The sequence below is a fragment of the Ranitomeya imitator genome, chromosome 8 (genome assembly GCF_032444005.1).
Source record: "Ranitomeya imitator isolate aRanImi1 chromosome 8, aRanImi1.pri, whole genome shotgun sequence".
Classification (NCBI taxonomy): Eukaryota; Metazoa; Chordata; class Amphibia; order Anura; family Dendrobatidae; genus Ranitomeya; species Ranitomeya imitator.
The window spans coordinates 164,127,477-164,148,730 of NC_091289.1; positions in this window are offsets into that span (position 1 = coordinate 164,127,477).

Genomic DNA, 21,254 nt, shown 5'->3' on the forward strand with positions numbered 1-21,254 from the left:
TGGTGATGGTAGAGGATGGAGTACAGTATAACGTCCTTTACATCTAATGAAAATGCTGGAGCAGCTGCCCTATCACCAGAGCCTGCGTCATCCATAAACATGTAAAATCAATCAGATCAATTTTTCCTAATCTCTTCATGAAAGCATCTGCCTCTAACAACAGCTATCCAAAAGAGCTCCGACGGCTACTGTTTAACCACTTAAATGCTAAAATCCATCTCAGTAGCGCTTAAGTCACGCTATACCAATGGTGCGTTCATTTAGTCGTGGCGCCGAAGGGCTGTAATGGGAGCCAGTGACATGATCAAGGTCCCTGTCACTGCCATCTTTGTACTCCTTGGAATCTCAGTTACTGGATGTCATAAGTCATAAGAAACCGTGATTTGTGTTATATTAAGTGTCCAATGAGAATTGAAAAAAGAGTTGGCGCCATATAATTATACAAACCTATATCCACATTACAACTTTAGTAAAATATATCTGAAATCTATCTATACCATAACTGTATGGCCCCGATTCATCAGCACTGTCATTTCAAAGATGGACATGCAGGAATATGATGTTCCTTTGGCATATATGTGGCCGAGACTGACGTCAAAATGCCAACAGTCACAAAGTTATTGCACAACGTTGAGTTGCTAGCAGCCATCTCAGTTGACTCCCCCATATCCAGGAGCACTTGCTCAGCCAAGGCCCCCTGTGATCTTTATGAGAAAGCCTACAACTGACACTCGGCTGGGTGCTCTTTCCCGGAAGAACCATGCAATCGGCAGTCCAAAATCGGATATGCACAAAATCTCTCGAAACCATTAGTTGGCTGGAGTTTCCATACCGTATTAGACTGTCAGCTGAACCGCGAACAACACTTCAAAATCAGTAGTGAAAAAATCATATACTTCTATCGATCCATATCTTACTCTGTTTCGGCACTCACATTGCGCCTTTCTCCAACTTGTTAAAGGCTAATTCTGAGAACTTTTTTTTTTCAAGAGCATATAGATGAGATTTTGTAAAATGCCATCTGGTTTGCTGCTGCTGTACACAGTTTGTGCGGATATTTCACAAACATTTTCATGGCAGAAAATCTGCAATATATTAATTACGCATAAACATACTCTAAGGCCCCAGTTTATCATTTGCAATTTTTTTTTAAATCACTTTTCTTTTTTTGGCTTGTGGTATTCGCTGATTTTTTTTGCACCAAATTCTTCAAAGGAGTGAACATAGTTCAATAATTGGGCAGGGGCTGGAGTGAGAAGTGTCCCCAAAAATGGAACAAAAAAAAGTTGCATTTTATGAATCTGTCTAAAACCATTTGGGGGAAAAAAAATTGTCTAGAAAAAAAAGTAAAAAAGGACAAAAAAAAATGAAAGATGACCTTTAAAATTGGAGCAAAACTTATCAAGAATAAGGCACATTACAAAAGTCGAACAAAAGGAGCAAATTACTCTTGAAAAATGGAGAAAAGCAATAATGAATCGGAACTTAAATGTCCGTTAGTAAAAGGAAACAGTTATTATAATATTATATTAGAGAATTGTCGTATATACAATCTGACTTAATATTTAAAGTTGCTCAAAACTTAAGCCCCCAGTAATGATGACAAATAAAAAATCAAATATTATCCAATTGGCAACAATTTAGCTCGATCCATTTGGAACATCAGGAACATAGAAGAATTGGGATGTTGTGTGATGTAACACAATCCTGTAAGCTTGAGACATCAGATATCAGCTATCAGCCATGTTCTGGATCAAGACATGATTCATGATGTCCAGTGCCAGCAGAATACTGAGCCACAAAGCTTCTATTTCTCTATTTCGATTTGTTGTAAAGATTAAATGCCAAATAGGTTATGTGTTTGTGGGTCATTCCAGCCCGAAGCTCTATCCTGTAATTAAGCCTCCAATTGATTGGTTAACTGATGATGACGTCTGGGATCTTTGTATTTATCTAACAATGGCCAGAGGCTACAAAGAACATCCCCGTGTATGCATGAAATGTGAAAAATGGAGCAGTGAAAGAAACATCAGCTATTTCGTAACAACCCTCAGACCATGATGAAGATGTCTGACTGCAAAGTGCTCAGTGACAAATCCTCTATACAGACGCAGAATTGGAGAAAGCCAACTGCTGCTTGGTGTAGGAAAGAGAAAAGACACCCACTTAACCAAATTATAGACAGGAGAATTGAATGGACATGTGGTGGACGAAGCGTAGAGGACTCATACACATTAAAAAAAAAACTTGGCCAAAATAGCAGATATTGACATAGTTGGATGACAGATTCATTTGTATGAGAGCCTCCAGACTCTCCCCCAACAGAGAATGTCAGGGGAGATAAAGGTTGGGCAATTTGAAGTTTAACGCTCAACCATTTCCTTCTTCAGGAGTTAAGTTGCTTCTAGAGCTATTTGGAAGCGGCTTTATCTAGTGATCAGTCGGCCGCTGAAAATTCCTGTGTATGGTGGAATTGGCAGAGATAGCTGTCTGCTGAGTGATCATTCATCGAACAGTTCTTGAATGTGTATGTCAATTTGTCAACTTAAAGGTCCCCATACAAATCAGACTAAATTGGGCAGAACCCTCTCATATCGGCAGGCTGGCCGACTGTCTAATGTGCATGCTCCTCTTCCAACTCTTCCCTAACAGATGATTTTGAAGCAAAGAAGGAATAGCATGTTAAGGCCCCATTCACATACACTAAAATGTTGTCCAAACCTGCCTAAATCAACGGATTCAGCCTAATGTGTAAGGGGGCACCAGCCAACTGATGGTCAGAAGAGAAATGTCAAGTGTGCATGTCCAACATTGTTCTCCCGAAGATAAGCCCCTGGCCAATGTGTCAGCTGGCCGCTTTCTCATAGAGAAAATATACACCCAGTGCGGACAAACCTTTATGGCATCTATTCTTGACACTCTGAGGTTTATTAGTTATGAGGAGAAACATAGATAACAAATTAGGAAAGTTATGATGATCATGAAACTGTGCACGAACATTGTTAATTAAAACTTCTTATTTCATGGGGAGCAGACCCTTAAATTGTTCATTTTGCCTTTCTACCCAGCTAATTCTTTGCTTTTCTCTGCTCTGTGTAGAAACAGGAAGTCTCTTTTCCCTGCAGAAATCATTTTCCCCTTCAACTCCTGACACAGCTGCTCTGCTCTTCTCTCCTGCCAGGGACTTTGCAATAATGTCGAATTGTAGTTCTACTCATTACTCATGCAGAGAAAATTGACCTATTGTTTCTAAATAGAGCTCAGAAGGATTCAGCTAGTTAGTTTTTAATCACGTGATGTCACAAATCTAATGGAAAAGAGAAGAATTAAAGTGTTTGTCCAGTCCAAATCGATAAGTCTGCAGTCACTTTGTGTGACTGCAGACTTATCAATCCCCCAGTGCACAAGTGTGTGCACCGAGGGGATTCATAAGTCTGCTGTGATTACAGACTTATCAATTTTGCCCGGATAACACCTTTAACTTGATATAAGGGCAAAATGAGTAATTTTAAGTACACAGTGCCATGTAATATGATTATATATATATCAGCAGTGAATACACTGAATATATAAGTGCAGCTCAGCAGTGAATAAGCTGTATGTAGGAGGAATGTTTCTCCTGTGGAGAGTGACATACTGGCTCTGGAATGCCAATGTAAGGAGGTTTATTCGCCGTGCAATGCAACACTGGGAAATTTGATATGCAAATTGCCACTTCAGAGAGGAAGAGGACTTGAACTCTATGGTGCCACCTGCTGAAAGCAGAAATCTGAAGAGACAATTTGCATATTATACTGAATATATGAATACATAACAGCAGTGAATAAACTGTATAGAGAAATACATACCAGCAATGAATAAACTGTATATAAAAGCATGTCAGCAGTGAATAAATTGTATATATAAATACATGCCAGCTGTGAATAAACTGTATATATAAATTCATGCCAGCAGTGAATAAACTGTGTAAATAAATTCATGCCAGAAGTCAATAAACTGTACATATGAATACTTGCCAGCAGTGAATAAATCGTATATATAAATACATACCAGCAGTGAATAAACTGGTGTATATAAATACATGCCAGCAGTGAATAAATCGTATATATAAATACATACCAGCAGTGAATAAACTGGTATATATAAATACATGCCAGCAGTGAATAAACTGTATAGAGAAATACATGCCAGCAGTGAATAAACTGTATACAAACATATATATATACCAGCAGTGAATATACAGTATACATAAATACATTCTAGCAGTACATAAGCTGTATATATAAATGCATACCAGCAGTGAATAAACTGTAGATAGAAATATATGTCAGTAGTGAATAAACTACATATATACATATATGCCAGCAGTTAATATACTGTATATATAAATATATTCCAGCAGTGAATAAACTGTATACAGAAATGCATACCAGCAGTGAATAGACTGTATACAGAAATGCATACCAGCAGTGAATAGACTGTATACAGAAATACATACCAGCAGTGAATAGACTGTACACAGAAATACAGAAATTGCATATATAACTATGTACTAGCAGAAAATGAACGATATACGTGAATATATACGGTACTAACAGTACTTCTAGAACTGTACTGGACATGACTAATATAAATAGCAGTAAAGTATGTAATGTAATTAAAATAAGTTGATGTTACCTATAGAAAAAAAAATGTTTCAAGTAGCCTTGTAAATATTTGAAAAGATTCAATCATGATTTTTTTTCACCTTTTTCCAAATTGGCAATAGTACAAAAAAGTAGTGATAGAAAAAAAAGTTTTTGAGTGCAGTTTGTCCGTGGCGTTCTCATGAAAATAACTGAGAAATCAGTATAGAATAACTTATTTTGAATAACTTACTGTAGCTTATATAACATTTTAGTTACCGGAGATGTTGTATGTTATTATGTAACCATCCGCCACCTGCAGCACAGAGTCAGAGTGATTCTGAGGTTACGGTGGTTTGGTACAAGATGTCCTAATAAGAAGCAAGTCAGCCAACACAATGCCACACTGATTGTCGTATATGCAGTCACTCTTTGCCCCAATTTAGCACATTTGCTTCAGGCAGTTTGGCTCTGAGGATCCTTCCCAGGTAACAAACACAATGAGGTTTATGCATCGGTAAAATTAAGCACTGAATTGCTGAGCGGTCACATGCATATAATAGAATATATTCAGAATATATGTTTATATGCAGCCTTATCTATCTACCAATCTACTGGCAATTACTTAATTAAAAAAAGGAAAAAAATTAGCTTGTGTAAACTAACAGCACTTAATACTTGGAAATTGTCAATTAGCTGCACAAACATACACTTAAAAAAAAAAAAAAACATGAACCCCTAAGAGAACTTGTGAGAGTTCATCAAAGGGTGCACCTGTTATATATTCAGCAATATGTACTGGTGTATTAAAAAAAATTACCATTAGGCGGGTACGAGTGCTGTCTGTGGTTTTGGTGATCTATGGGGCCATTCACACGTCCGATTTTTTCCTCAGACCGAGTATCAGAGATATGTCCGATTTTGATCCGAAAGTCAGATTAAAATCAGCAATGGTTCTTGTGAAAAAAATTGGACTGTACTTGGATGACAAATGGAGTCTGATTTTCACGGAGTGTCAGAGTGGAGAAAGTGAAGATTTTTTTTTCATTTCTCCATATACAAGAAAATCAGATGACACTCATAGCACACTCTGATCCAAATCTGATCCAAATCTGATCTAAATCTGATCAAAGTCTGATCAGAATATTCCGTCCGATTTTCTCGTACATGGAAAAATCGAACATCTGAATGAGGACTATAATGGGGGCAGAGGTTGTAGTCGGACCAAGGCCCTAGAGTCTAGCAGGGCTTAGAAGGCCACTTTCACCCATATAAGTAGATATTATGACTCACTTAGTGAAGTGGATCCTTGAAGCCATTGGTCTGGATGAGTAGTTGTTATGCAGCACGGACAGATAACGTTGGTGCAGTAGTGAGACCAAGACCGTACAAGGGACACAGTGGTGGATGAATAGCAATAGGGGGAGCAAACAGTAGGCAGTGGTACGTGAACCGATGAAGTAAAGTTGGTCTGTAATCCGCAAAGAAGAGGAGACTCAGCAATGAGAAACGGATTGATCACATCTGAGTTGAACAACAATAATAATGACTTAGCTGTTTGGTAGGGTTAAGTTTGCCACAGAGTCCAATGCAGTGTTAGCAGCAGTATGGGAGAGATGACTCAGTTATACTGCAGAGTTGAGTTTGTCACAGAGTCCAGTGTAGAACAGACAGTGGTACGGCAGAGTTGAAGAGTTGAGTTTGTCACAGAGCCCAGTGTAGAACAGTAGTACGGCAGAGGTGACTCAATGATATAGCACAGCTAAGTTGCAATACGATACAGCAGAGTTGACTCAATAGTAAAGCAGTGCTGAATTTGTCACAAAGTCCAGTGTAGAGCTGGAAGTGACACAGCAGAGTTAACTCAGCGATATATCAGAGGTGAATTTGTCACAAGGTCCAAGGCAGAACTAGCCAGTAGCAGAGATGATGTCAGGAAGTTCTAGACAGAGAAGGAAAGAAGTCTTCACCTGAGCTGGCCTATGAGGCCTGGAAGCATGGTGTCAGAGATTAATTGCAAGCAGAAATGGCAGCCTAACATGTCAAGATAAAGAAACAGCGGAAGCCAGCTAGAGGAGAAGGGTGCAGTGACCAGTACTGGATCAAGGAGAAGGCTACTTTCACACTAGTGTCATATGACGCACGTCGCAATGCGTCATTTTGCGGAAAAAACGCATCCTGCAAAGTTGTTTGCAGGATGCGTTTTTTCTCCATAGGCTTGTATTAGCGATGCATTGCCACAAGTGGCAACCGTCGTGCGACGGTTGCGTCATGTTGCGGCGGACCATCGGCACCAAAAAACATTGCTTGTAACGTTTTTTTGATGCGTTGTGTCTGCCATTTCCGACCGCGCATGCGCAGCCGGAACTCCGCCCCCTCCTCCCCACAACTCACAATGGGGCAGCGGATGCATTGTAATAATGCATCCGCTGCCACCGTTGTGCAGCGTTGAGACAGGATGCGCCGCACTGCGACGGGCCGACGCCGACGCTAGTGTGAAAGTAGCCTTAGAGAAGAACATTACTCTTAAAGATCAAACTAATGAAAAGTGCAAGCCTGGCAAAGCCACCTCGGCACTACAAGGAGATAGGACTCCATGGTAGAGAGTTGTCCATCACATCCATTACCTCCTCTTTGTATTTGTACCAGTGGCCAGGCCATACAAATATAGGCTGAATAGCTGGACACAAAACTCAAATATTACAGAAGTAGATAGATCCCACTGATAATTGCTTTCACTGGACACCCCTTTAAATGATTTTTATGCATTGGGCAATATATTTTGATTAGAAGCTTCCTCAGATGATAAACCAATTCCCAGCTGTGATATTTTCGCAGAAGTGTTCAATTTCCGTGCACCACAGGAGAAATAAAATATTGGACAGTTCCCGTCTAAATCAATGCTGGTTCCTCCCGTATGAGAGATGGCAAATGGCAACATCCAAATTTAGCAAAAAGTGTCATCATGCCCACTAAGCACTTATGGATAACTTATTAATGGGCAGAAAACGGTTTCAGAGTTGGGACCAGAGGGTATGTATGAGTTACACTTGTATGGAGCAAGGCCACACCCTGTCTAGTGATGTGGCCTACCAGTGGGCGTGCATGACTAGAAGCCGTGCCCACTGCCGGGAGTATGTATAACGCATACATTGCCTCCAGTCCCGGGTCTGAAACTGGCGAATGCCTCCAGCATACAATGTGTGCACTGGGGGGATTCATAGGTCTGCATTCACACACAGTGACTGCAGACTTATCAGTTTTGACCGGACAAACCCATTAAGAAGAAAAAACTCTTTCTTTAAATGTTGTGATGTCAGTATCCCATTCAATAAAGACCATTGAAGGGAATCTGTCATTTAAAAAGTGCCAACTCTGAGAACCGCACTCCTGTGATGAAATTAACTGTATTCCTTCCGGCAGCCACAGGCTTCAGTCATAGGGGTGGCTCCGGGACAGGTTCAGTCACCTCTCTGTGTATAGAGAGCGGAAGCTGAAACCGCAACCTCGGCACTGACTGACAGCCAGCTCTAGTGCACTGAACAGTGACTGAAGCCAAGCCAGCACATCATCTATAAATTTCAAAAAACTGACCGTCACATACAAACATAGACTAAGTGTGAACAGGTGCTGAACCTAGAGTCACCAACTCGTACACAGTCAAATACATAAGGCAGCACACTGCGGCGCCAAAACCTGCAAACATGAAACATGAAAATTTAACTGCATTACTGCACTAGAAATATGAAAAAATGAGAGCGTTTAGCACATAAATTGGCCAATTCATGTGTACCTGGTAGCCACATTAAGGCATCTCTCGTATACCAGGTTCTAGACTTTCCTTTCCTCGCTGAGAATAAACGTCTTCATCTGAATGGGAACCTGTGAATCCTCTTGTTAGACTAAATTTCTCTCTCTCTCTCTCTGTGGAGGGCTAATGGACCTGCTGCGATTAAAACACCTGTGGCTAAGAGTTCAATTTTCATGTTTCATGTTTGCATGTTTTGGCGCCGCAGTGTGCTGCCTTACTTATTTGAGCACATCATCTATGACTGAAAGCCCAAGACTGCCAGGAGGAGTAAAGTATTTCATCCCAGCAGTGGGGCTCTCAGTGTGGGTACCACATAGTGTAAGAGTGCTATTAACCCCATATTTGCAGGTTAAGGCCAGAGTCACAGTACCGATGAATACAGACGAGTGCTAAGTGCTAAAAAAATCGAAATCGCATAGCACTCGGACCAGTATTCATCTATGGGGCAGCTCACATCACCGTATTTTTTCTTGTCCGTTTTCAGTGTGCGAGTGAAATCGTAGCATGCTGCGATTGTCACCGACACTCAGCCGAGACTCGGCTCACTCGCACCCACTCGCATGACTCTTTCAGCTCATTAGAATACAGCAGGGTAATATTTGGCTGGGTGAGAAGTTTTTACTCTTCCTTTCAAGGGGTGTTGTTTCACTTTGTAAAATGAGACCTGTTTGTCTCACACATGCCTGTGTGTATGAAAGTGTGCAGTTCTCCTGGATTGAGTGCCTTTGCTAAAGGACTTACTGGATTTTAAGCCAGGTGGGCTATCCAGCCCTATTGTACTATTGTATGGATACCTCATATCGCTCTCCAATGAGTAGCATCGTTACAATATACAGTATACAGTATGTGTGTATATACAGTATACCGGTATATATAGTGTTTTTTCTCTTAAGTTTTTGTTCTTTTTATATATTTGTAACTGTTTTACTAATTTTCATTTCCTGAAAACATCCCTGCAAAATAATTAAGCGTTTCTAGAATGAATATGTTTGCAGATCATTGTCATATAAAATAATGAAAACGCCAACTAAGGTGCGAACAATAGACCAAAATGTCCAAACTTGCTGAAGAGTTTGTACACACATGCTTGGGATGTGAATGGAATGTAAGGGAGGACAGAACAGTGTGATCTAGTTCTTCACAATGCTTTATACTTTCACATAAATCAACAGCAATAAAATTAACAGAATATGATGGGCTCATGTGTGGACTGAGGAGAAAACATGTGTTTTCAAATAATTTCAGGAAGCCTATGTTGTTTTAGAGTAGTGGTCTCCAATTCATGGATCTCCATCGGTTGCATATCTGTTAGGCTGGGTTCACATTGCGTTAGTGGGTGTCCACTGACGGAATCCGTTACATGGCGCAATTAACGCTATGTAATGGATCCGTTAGCACACCCATTGACCCAATGTAACTAACGCATCGCTAACGTATGCCATTTTTGGCATGCGTTAGTGATGTCCCGTCATTTTCTGACGGACTTCAAACGCTGCTTGCAGCGCACGAGGTCCGTTTCCCGCTAGCGCAGATCGGGCATCTGCGCTAGCGGGCTCGCTAAACGCGATCCCTTTTTAGACATTGCGTTAGCGCATTCCGTTAGCGTATGCGCTAAACGGATTGCACTAACGCAATGTGAACCTAGCCTTACAGATTCAGTCTTTGAATATATCTACGCAGAAATGAGTAGGACTTTAGAAAAAAGGTTAAAATTGTTCATATTCTTGTTCTAGTTTGCCCCATATCTTTTCCATCAATTTTGTGTTAAGTCCCCATAACCTTGTTCGTGAAGGACCAATGGAGAGGGGATTGCTTTAGAGGTTTTCAAAATGCTTTAAAAATGAGGTAAAGTTAACCTGATCTTGGTTCCCTTGTATCAGTGACTCAATTTGAGAAGTAAGTGTTGAAAAAAGAGAAGGCAAGGCCCCTGTAAACATTAAATGAAAGTCAACTGAACTTGCCAATTTTGGTGAGATCGTCCAACAATCTAATGCCAACACTTTGCCTAAATATAATGTCAGTAGTGATAAGGGTTAGTGTTGTGAATTCTGTGGCAGAGCTCCCTCCTGTGGTCACAAGTGGTACTTCGGCTGATTCTCTCTGTGAGCTTCCGTTGGTGGAGGAAAGTGGTACTGCGGCTTCTGAGTTTCCTTCCTCAGGTGATGTGGTGAAGTCGTTAGGTGCTGCTCTATTTAACTCCACCTAGTGCTTTGATCCTGGCCTCCAGTCAATGTTCTAGTATTGGACCTGTTTCCTCCTGGATCGTTCCTGTGGCCTGCTGCTCTGCATAGCTAAGTTCCGCTTTGCTATTTTGTTTGCTGTTTTTTCTGTCCAGCTTGTCTATTTGTTTTTTCCTGCTTGCTGGAAGCTCTGGGACGCAGAGGGTGTACCTCCGTGCCGTTAGTTCGGTACGGAGGGTCTTTTTGCCCCCTTTGCGTGGTTTTTGTAGGGTTTTGTGTTGACCGCAAAGTTACCTTTCCTATCCTCGCTCTGTTCAGAAAGTCGGGCCTCACTTTGCTAAATCTATTTCATCTCTACGTTTGTCTTTTCATCTTAACTCACAGTCATTATATGTGGGGGCTGCCTTTTCCTTTGGGGTATTTCTTTGAGGCAAGGTAGGCTTATTTTCTATCTTCAGGTTAGCTAGTTTCTCAGGCTGTGCCGAGTTGCATAGGGAGCGTTAGGCGCAATCCACGGCTGCCTCTAGTGTGGTTGGAGTGTGGTTGGAGAGGATTAGGGATTGCGGTCAGCAGAGTTCCCACGTCTCAGAGCTCGTTCTATGTTTTTGGGTTATTGTAAGGTCACTGATGGACAGGGTAGATAAACTCCTACCAGACACTTCTGGTGGTGACTTATCTTCTGGAGAACAATGGGGTCAAATGTTTAAGTTCAAACTACCTGACCCTCATCTCCACCATCATCAACTGTCAAAGAAGTTGGGAGGTCATAGTACTCCTCAGATTGTCAGCTGTATGGGGGCCTTAATGCCCCTGACGCCACTTATCTGTACAATGAATACAATAGGGTCAGATACCTAAATATTCAACCTATTGAGTCCTGTCTATCCTCCAAGGTCAACTCTGAGGCCCTACAACAAACTTCAGATTGTCAGATTGTTAGCAGGTCCTTTGTTTTTTAGTGAGTAATGAATAGTGCTGAGAGTAATCCCAGCCAATGCTCCTGGTCAAAAGTGGTGCTTCTTTTTTTTTTAGAATAAAAAAAGCAGATGTAATTTTTCTAATCCTGGACAACCCAAAATATAAAAGCCACCTAAAATAATACTAATAATAATACAGATAAGTAAAACTATTGCTATAGGCACCAAATAATTGTCAACTTCAGTGTTGAGGGAATTTTCTTATCAGAATATTTCCACTTAAAGTAAAAGTTATACGAAAACAATTCCTTGAAATGAAATCATTGGTAATGTTTTAGGCTCTAGGGTCTCAACTTGTGGTTCGTGAACCCATACTTAACAAAACTTTTGCTAATGGTAGTTGCAATCTACATGTGGCTCTGCAATAGTTACTTGACAATAGAGAGAACTTGACCGCCTCTTCAGAGCAGCTCCGGCCATGTGCCTTCACGTTTGTACTTTGTTCTCATGCAGATATGAGGAACCACATGGATTTTTGAACCAAATTGATCACATTTGCTTCTTCTAAATGTCAATGGTTGGCTAGATCAAAACCATTTCTTACCACCTATAGATTAGACACATGGATGAATCTGGTAGATAAATTAGCAGATTTCCTCAAAGGGGACCGCTATGGCCTCTTTACCACATAGGAACTAAGTATTATAAATGGCACATGGTAAGTGGGAGTCAAGTTCAGATTTTGCAATGGGGTTCAGCAACTTAAAGTAACGCCTCTGATCTCTGGAGATTGCACTGTTTCCTTAAGCAAATAACAACTCTAGCACTTTACATTTTTTTTTTATTCCTTTTCTTTTGTTGAGTTATTTCTATTCCCCTTATCAGGTGCCTGTGAATGTAAAGGAAAGGCTTGTAAGGAGGGCACAACAATTCATCTAACCTGTACAATGGCCTAGGAAGGGTGTACTTAATTAAGGATGTGACACTTTGATTCAAATTGTAATGAGATGACATTCTGAGCCCATTTTCAGTAGTCCTTGACACTTTTTATGTCTTCTCGCAACTGTTAAAAGTCACAAGGTGCAAAACCCCACTGGAAAGACCTCATACTTTCAGAAGGATGGTGACATGTGAGACTGATATTTCACTGTTTTCATCAATTTGTTCCTAAATAATTAAAGACAAGTTGGTATTAATGGGAACATGTCAGCAGATTCAGGATAGACTGTGTTCACATGTCCAGAAATCATCCGTTAGAATGGATCCAGCACCAATCCGTTGACAAAAAAGTTGTGCCAATACAGATTTTGGTCCGGCTTAAAAAAAACTGATTTCAACTGGATCCGTCTTATAACATAGAAGTCTATGGAAAACAGATCCGTTAGATAGTCATTCGTTTCGTGCCATTTGCAACTGATCCAGTAAGCAAAAAAAAAAATATTCTTTTCAAATGAGCAGAAAAACTGATGGTTATTTAACGGATCCATTTTCCGTAGACTTCAATGCTAAAAGACGGATCAAGTTGAAATCATTTTTTTTATAGCCGGACAAAAAAGACTGTTTCATTGAGATTCTGGTTTGGCTTTTATCCTATGTCATGTGACAAGGCTCGTTAAAGGGTCGACATTGACTTTTAGGATTGCTACTTCCAATAGGTGGCACTAGAGTTCTAGTTCGCTTCCTCTCTGAAGAGCCAATTAGCATAATTTTGTGAACACTAGAGCACCATCACGCTGTTTGGTGGTTGTTCTCAGGTACTGCAGATCAGCTTCTGATGAAATGAATGAAGCGAACTGCAGTATGCGAGAGCAGCCACTAAACCAAGGGTGGGGAGCCTCAGGCCCCAGGGCCATTTACGCACCTTGATGACCTTTTATCAGGCCCCCGAGCAGATTCTCAGGGACCACATTCTTGGGAAAAGAGATGTATTTTGATTACAACCAGCTCATTAATTTCTTCTTGCTCTATTAGCACACACATGCAGTGTTCACTACTGAACACTGAAGGGCATGCAATGAAAGATTACGTCCTGAAACCAGTTCCAGAGTCATGATGCACTTTGTGGGCGGAGTTAGTACGGCCCTCGAAGGATGGTATAAATATCCAAATGGCCCTTGGCAAAAAAAAGATTCCCCACCCCTGCACTAAACGATGTGATGGAACTCCGATCCATGCGATATTTGCATCTCGATGCTGCCAAAGTTACTAGCAGCTGATTGGGATTGGTAACAAGTAGTGGCTCCCTATTGATATGGTATCCATCCTAAGGCTAAGGTCACACGGCTAACGAGAAAATCATTCTCATTATGCTAATCATATCTGATCAGAGCTTAATCAGAGCTTGATCAGAGTGGGATCCGATTTTCTTGGCTGTGGAAAATAAAAAAAAGTTTCTCCATCATCTTTATTCATTCTGTCATGAAAATTGAACCCATAGACTTGAATAGCTTGATTATTGGAATCAAATCGATTTTGCTATTCGGACCACCCAATTCGAGGAAAAATTGGACATGTTCACCGGCCCATGGAATAACATGCGTACGAATGCTATCTGTCAAAAATTAGAAAAAAATCAGATGTTCACGGCTGCTTAGAATACCATGGATAAGAGGGCTATCAAACTGACGGATAGCACTCATGATTAAAAAGATCATGTGCGTGAGCCCTGAGGATAGATCATCAACACTGATGTATTAGAAAGCCCCTTAGAGGCTGCTATTATGGATCCCCACAACATGGTTTACAATGGTAGCATAACAAGGTGTCTGCGCTCTTAAGGTACCTTCACACTGAACGATATCGCTAGCGATCCGTGACGTTGCAGCGTCCTGGCTAGCGATATCGTTGAGTTTGACACGCAGCAGCGATCAGGATCCTGCTGTGCGATCGTTGGTCGGAGCAGAAAGTCCAGAACTTTATTTCATCGCTGGACTCCCGCAGACATCGCTGAATCGGCGTGTGTGACGCCGATTCAGCGATGTCTTCACTGGTAACCAGGGTAAACATCGGGTTACTAAGCGCAGGGCCGCGCTTAGTAACCCGATGTTTACCCTGGTTACCAGCGTAAACGTAAAAAAAAAAAAACACTACATACTTACATTCCGGTGTCTGTCCCCCGGTGCTGTGCTTCTCTGCACTGTGTAAGCGCCGGCCGGAAAGCAGATTACAGCGGTGACGTCACCGCTGTGCTTTCCGGCTGGCGCTCACAGTCAGTGCAGAGAAGCACCTCGCCGGGGGACAGACACCGGGATGTAAGTATGTAGTGTTTGTTTTTTTTTACATTTACGCTGGTAACCAGGGTAAACATCGGGTTGCTAAGCGCGGCCCTGTTCTTAGTAACCCGATGTTTACCCTGGTTACCAGGGGACTTTGCATAGTTGGTCGCTGGACAGCTCTCCAGCGACCACACAGCGACGCTGCAGCGATCGGGATCGTTGTCTAGATCGCTGCAGCGTCGCTAAATGTGACAGTACCTTTACAGATAATTTTATTAGAAATTTTAAAATGTACCCAAATTTAAATAAAAAACAACTCATGATTTAATTTAATTAATTTATTTATTTTACAAAAATGGTTGTCCAGAAAATAGGAAATGTGTGAGACATGCAGAAAATGGAAATCAGTGAGTCAGTCATTTGCCATTTATAGTATTTCTGTATAGGTTTGTGATTGTTCTTCTTACAGTATATATGTAAAGAAAAATCCACAATACAAGTGAGGTGAATACGTCGGTACGGACGCATGGATTACACAGATAACATCCCCCGTACACATCACTGCAGTCACCTTACACAGAATAAAAAAGAGTGGATTCTGCTCCATCGAAAGTGACATGGAGACATTACACGTTGTTGGTAGAACATCATTCAGGATTTTATTTTTCTTGGTTTTTCCCTTTATCTGTGATCCCTCCTTGTTGGCCATAAATTGACACGTGGAGGTGTGATTCTGGTCTCTACCCAATCAGTGGCGACGGTATTAGATTATATGGAATGCGCCTACTTGACGCAAAGAATGGTAACACCCAATTGACAGAATAATTGAACATTTTCAGGAAGAGTAACAGAGGATGAGCACAGTGTAGAATCCCAACAAGAGATTTTCCCAAATGTTTATTATAAAGGGACTACAAGTTATTTATTAAATCGGTCATGTCAGAAATGGTGACGTCGTCTTTACAGGACAACAATCATTGAAAAGTGACCTATTCTTTAAATCAGATTTTTTATTACATGATTTTTTTTATTTATGACAATATTTTGCTTACGTCAAGACCATCAAAATTAGTGATATTAAAATTTTCACACTGACCGTTAGGGCTTTTTTTAGACTCATCTGCAAAGAGTTTGTATGTTCTCTCCATGTTTGCGTGGGTTTCCTCCGGATTCTCCGGTTTCCTCCCACATTCCAAAGACATACTGATAGGGAATTTAGATTGTGAGCCCCATCGGGGACAGTGATGATAATGTGTGCAAACTGTAAAGCGCTGCGGAATATGTTAGCGCTATATAAAAAATAAAGATTAAAAATAAAGACTCATACATCCTGTTCTTTCTGGAAGACTTTTCAGCAGGCTCCTTATCATCAGAGTCAGGATTACAATGACAGGTAACACCTCTAAACTGTACGAGAGCACATGGTCCACCAATCACAATAGGCAATGTCACAACTGTCCCTGCTCCCTCTCTCTTCACAATGACCTTTGCTCACGCTCATTAGATGCTCCAATACACTGTCTGTTCATTGCTGCTAATTTATATGGAAAGTTCCTGAAAAAACAGGAAGTTAGAATCTATAAAAAAAAGCCCTTGTGGCCAGTGTGTGAATTGCACATTTTTTTTATTTTAATAACGATGTAGATGTGGGGAAGAAAAACCTTTCCAAAATTAAAAAAAAATACATCTAACACAAAATCCAGATTTAAACGATAGGTTATTTTCTAATAATGTTTCCACTTTAAGGGGGTTGTCCAGGTAAATATAAAAAAATCCTTAGTTGTGCTTGAAAATAAAATGAATGCAACTTAGATAAATATTTTGATTATATAACGTCCAACAACGTCCCAGCTCCAGTATCTCCATGTCTGCATCTATGCATTGGTCTTACTTCATCTGATGAAGAGGCTAGCTCAGCCTCAAAATGCATTATGCTGTACCTTCTAATAAACAAATCTCTGAATACATCAGTTTAATTTGTACTATATCATTGAAGGGAAGTGCCATCAGAAGAGGATCACCGTTCTTTATCCCCCCGCCTTAAGCTTCAGCCATGTTAAAGAAAGGAGGTGGCTCGGTTATTGAAACGACGTGCAGTACTCGGCCGTGGCCACTGTTCGGTTGTCGGAACTGTGCTGTTTAGTTCCATAACTGAGCCGTTCCAGCCACCACCGACACCACGAACAACTGATTGGCAGGGGTGCCAAGTGTGACACCCCCATCTATCGGACATTGATGGCCTAGGCTATTAATGTTAACGTTCCAGACAACCCCTATAAAATAGAAAAGACAACTACAATAGTATGAAAGGGTTAACATTAATTTAATATTTATCTTAGCCAACAATATTTTAATGTCAACTATCAATATATATTTTTTTAATTTGAATTACATTTCTTGTAGGGACCCCCAGACAATATATCTAGTTCATACACTAGAACCTAAAAACAATGTATTGCATTATTATACTCCATTTTCATATCCATCCAATATTAATATTGTTCAAGAAAAAACAAGGTACCACCAATTCGGGGATCCCAAAGATTCCAAACTCAGGGCTCGATTTTGAATGATGTGGAAGTGTCTATGCTCAGCCTCTTCTCCATTTATTGTCAGTGGGACTGCAGGAGAAAGCAAACTACAGCACTTACAGTGAAGTAAATAAGTATTCGATCCCTTGCTGATTTTGTAAGTTTGCCCACTGAACAGTCTATAATTTTAAGGGTCAGTTAATTTCAACATCGAGAGATAGAATACCAAAAATAAAATCCAGAAAATCACATTGCGTAAATTATATAAATTTGCATTTTGCAGTGAGAAGTAAGTATTTGATCCCTCTGGCAAACAAGACTTAATACTTGGAGGCAAAACCCTTGTTGGCAAGCAGAGCAGTCAGATGTTTGTTGTAGTTGATGATGAGGTTTGCGCGCATGTAAGGGGGAATTTTGGTCCACCGCTCTTTGCAGATCCTCTCTAAATCATCAAGTGTTCTATTGGATTAAGGTCTGTAGACTGGTGAGGCCACTCCATGACCTTAATGTGCTACTTTTTGAGCCACTCCTTTATTGCCTTGGTTGTATGTTTTGGCTCATTGTCTTGCTGGAAGACCCAGCCACGACCCATTTTTAATGTCCTGGCGGAGGGAAGGGGGTTATCACTCAGGATTTTGTGGTACATGGCTCCATCCATTCTCCCATTGATGCGGTGAAGTAGTCCTGTGCCGTTATCAGAGAAACACCCCCAAAACATAATGTTTCCACCTCCATGCTTGACAGCGGGGATGGAGTTCTTTGGGCCATTGGCAGCATTTCTTTTCCTCCAAACACGGCGAGTTGAGTTAATGCCAAAGACCTCAATTTTTATCTCATCTGACCACAACACCTTCTCCAAATCGCTCACAGAATCATCCAGGCATTCATTGGCAAACTTCAGCAAGGGATCAAATAATTATTTCTTTCACTGTAGCTATTTCAGTCAGTACCTTCGAGAATTAATAGAGAGGAGATCAAGCGTACAATCCATTCAATAGAGCAGAGCAAGCATACGATCGATTCAATAGAGCAGAGATCAAGTATGCGATCAATTCAGGCGTGCGGAGATCACACTCATGATCCATTCAATGGAGCAGAGATCGAGCATACGATCATTTGAATGAGCTCCATTCTCGTGGTTCCAAAGCCTTGATTTTTGGAATGCTGGGAATCCCAGCTATCAGAACAAGTTTAACTAGCAAGTTATCTGGTATCCTATGGTTTTTGGAATAACCCTTTTTGGATGATGGGATTTTGATAGACAAAACAAAGACATCAACTTCTTGGTGTAGGAGATAATTATGCTAAGCATACCGGGAATCTTAATACCTAGTTGAAACTCTCGGATAAACCCGGTTTTAGCATAAACACAGGAACATGGCAAATAAAAGTTTTCTTTCACCCACATAGAATGCTCTTGGAAAAAGTTCACCATTTCTAATTGAATTTAATTGCTGTCAGATTTGCGTTCATCATTTAGACTGTACACAGATGAGGCTGTCTAATTTGTATCAATCACTGCAAAAAAAAACAACTTGACTGCACCGTAAAAGAACCAATTACAGTATTTATTAGCACTAATCATAGCGAAAATCATAGCACTCTTTTTTTTAATGAATCTTTTATTGTTTTATTTCTTTTTATTATTAGTTTTTCACTACGCATATTATTTCTATTTTTACACTTTTTCAATATTTTTTGCAGTCATTTTTTAAATATATATTTTTGCAGCTTTTCTTTTTCTCTTGTTTCGCTATTTTCTTTTTTTACGTAGGTGTTTTTTTTTGCTAGCCAAAAATAGAAACAAGTGGTAAAATTGAAACAAAAAAGATGATATGCTGTGGGTGAAAGTTTCCATCCTATGTCTGGTTAGTCATGGTTTCCGTTTTTAACTAGGTTTACACGTTAGTGACGAGCACACAAAGCTATGTGGGTTCATTCTCTACTACACGCTGAAGACTGATATGAGTAAAATTCACAAGTGTAGGCCTATTACAGTACATTTAGGTTGCTCTATGTCTGGAAAGGAAGTTGTATATTTTATACAGAATATAGAGACAATTATGGAGTTGGCAAGGAAAACAATTAAGTGTGTACAAGGCTCTATCCATTATATCTATAGATATAATTTGAAAATAGAAATAAAAAAACAGCTGATATTCTGTTGCTTCGTAACATACTGAGACTACACCGGTCATTATCATTACTGACAGGTAATCACTTTACAGGGCAGTAGACAGGTTGCAGATAAGATGAAAGATGAAAATGAATGTTGACAGAAAACATTGTCCAAAATTCTGTTAATACCCATAAATCTATATGGAAGATGATGAATAAGTGCTACACCAGGAACAGTGTTATTTTATACAAGGAAGTTAGTGTCATTTTTCCTGGTCTGCAGCATGTTAGTCATACACCATCCCTCGTCATCCTATGATGCCACTATATATATATATATATATATATATATATATATATACAAGTGCCAAGGAGGAAATAATAGCCAACATAGCATTTCCAGAAACTCTTTACATAAGGGACAAGACATTGTTTGGAAGATCTGGATCGCACCCAACTTATTGCAAACCAGTTGAACCAGTCATCTTTGAACTTAGAAGATATTGACAAAAAGTTACATAGTAACAAAAAGTTTTAAAAAGTCACTGCAGCCTTTGACATGGACAATTTTGGCTTCACATATTGCAAATAGAAAAAAATAAATGCAGTATGTCGGGGTAAATGGGGAACAAGTATTGTATAATGGTCCAGCACCGACACCGTAATAAACACTTTTTGAATTCGGCAAAAACCGGAGAGTCACAAAATGTAGTATTAATATCTCCCAGCCACTGGTGGACGGAAACAGAAGAGGGCCCCTGTGCAAGAACAATATATGGGCCCTTAGCTGTCCAATAGGTTCATTATAATATACAATTCTACCTGCTTTGGAGGTGCAAGTGAGCCTCCTTACCTCTTGTGCCCTGTCCGCCCCTGCAGCCAGCCATAGGTATGCTCATAATAAGGCAACCATCAGGGCTGCTTTCTCGAAAGAAAGTACTGGAGGAATCTAACTAAAAATCTATGAAATATTTAGAATTTATTGACTAATGGACCCCAATGAAAAATCTGTACCATGTCCCTCGACAATATAATGGCGTTTATAGCATTACCTTCCTGTTTTAAGGCAGACAGTTCAGATGTTGTAACTTGATGTCTGGAGGTCACAATTCTAGTTTCCTTTTGAAAAACACAGGAACCCTTTGGTCTCTTTTAGGGAATGTGAACACAGCATCGTTTAAGGCTAATTTTGCCAGGAACCCACCTGAAAAAGGGCTCAATAAATATTAAAAATGATGAACACATTCACAGCAGAGTTAAAACGACTTGCTGTGTACATTTTCCATCATTTTAATTTTTTTTAACCACTTCTGACTTTGAAAGCCGTGAAGCGGATGAAAGGAGCGACAGGATCATTCTTCAGGCGGCTTCTGCTTGGAAGCCATAACTATTTTATATGTCACATTTTAAAAATTAAGACGCCTGTGGCAAAGATTCGACAAAAGTAAAGACAAAGGAGACGCTTCAATAAAAACACCGCTGCTGTTTTTCTGAAGTGCCTCCTGCTTTAAAAACTATGCAGCTACACCATTTAGCAATCGTGAGGGAACAAAACTTCTGGATTTGATTATCACAACGTTCCTGTTGTTCAGCGCACATAATAACATCTGGGGAATATCTCTAGAAATCGTGCCACAATGTATTTAACACATCTCATATAAATCAGCTATGGAACATAAAACAAGTTGTATGAGTTGAGGAGTAAAAAAAAAAAAAAAGATGCTTTTTTCTAGTAACAGCGCCACCCTTGTTTAAGGGCTGCGACTGGTACTGCAGCTCAACCCAGTCATGCCATGAATAAGAGTTGTACTGTTGGGAGAAGAAATCAGCTAAAATTCCCTTAGTGTAAGGGAGGTT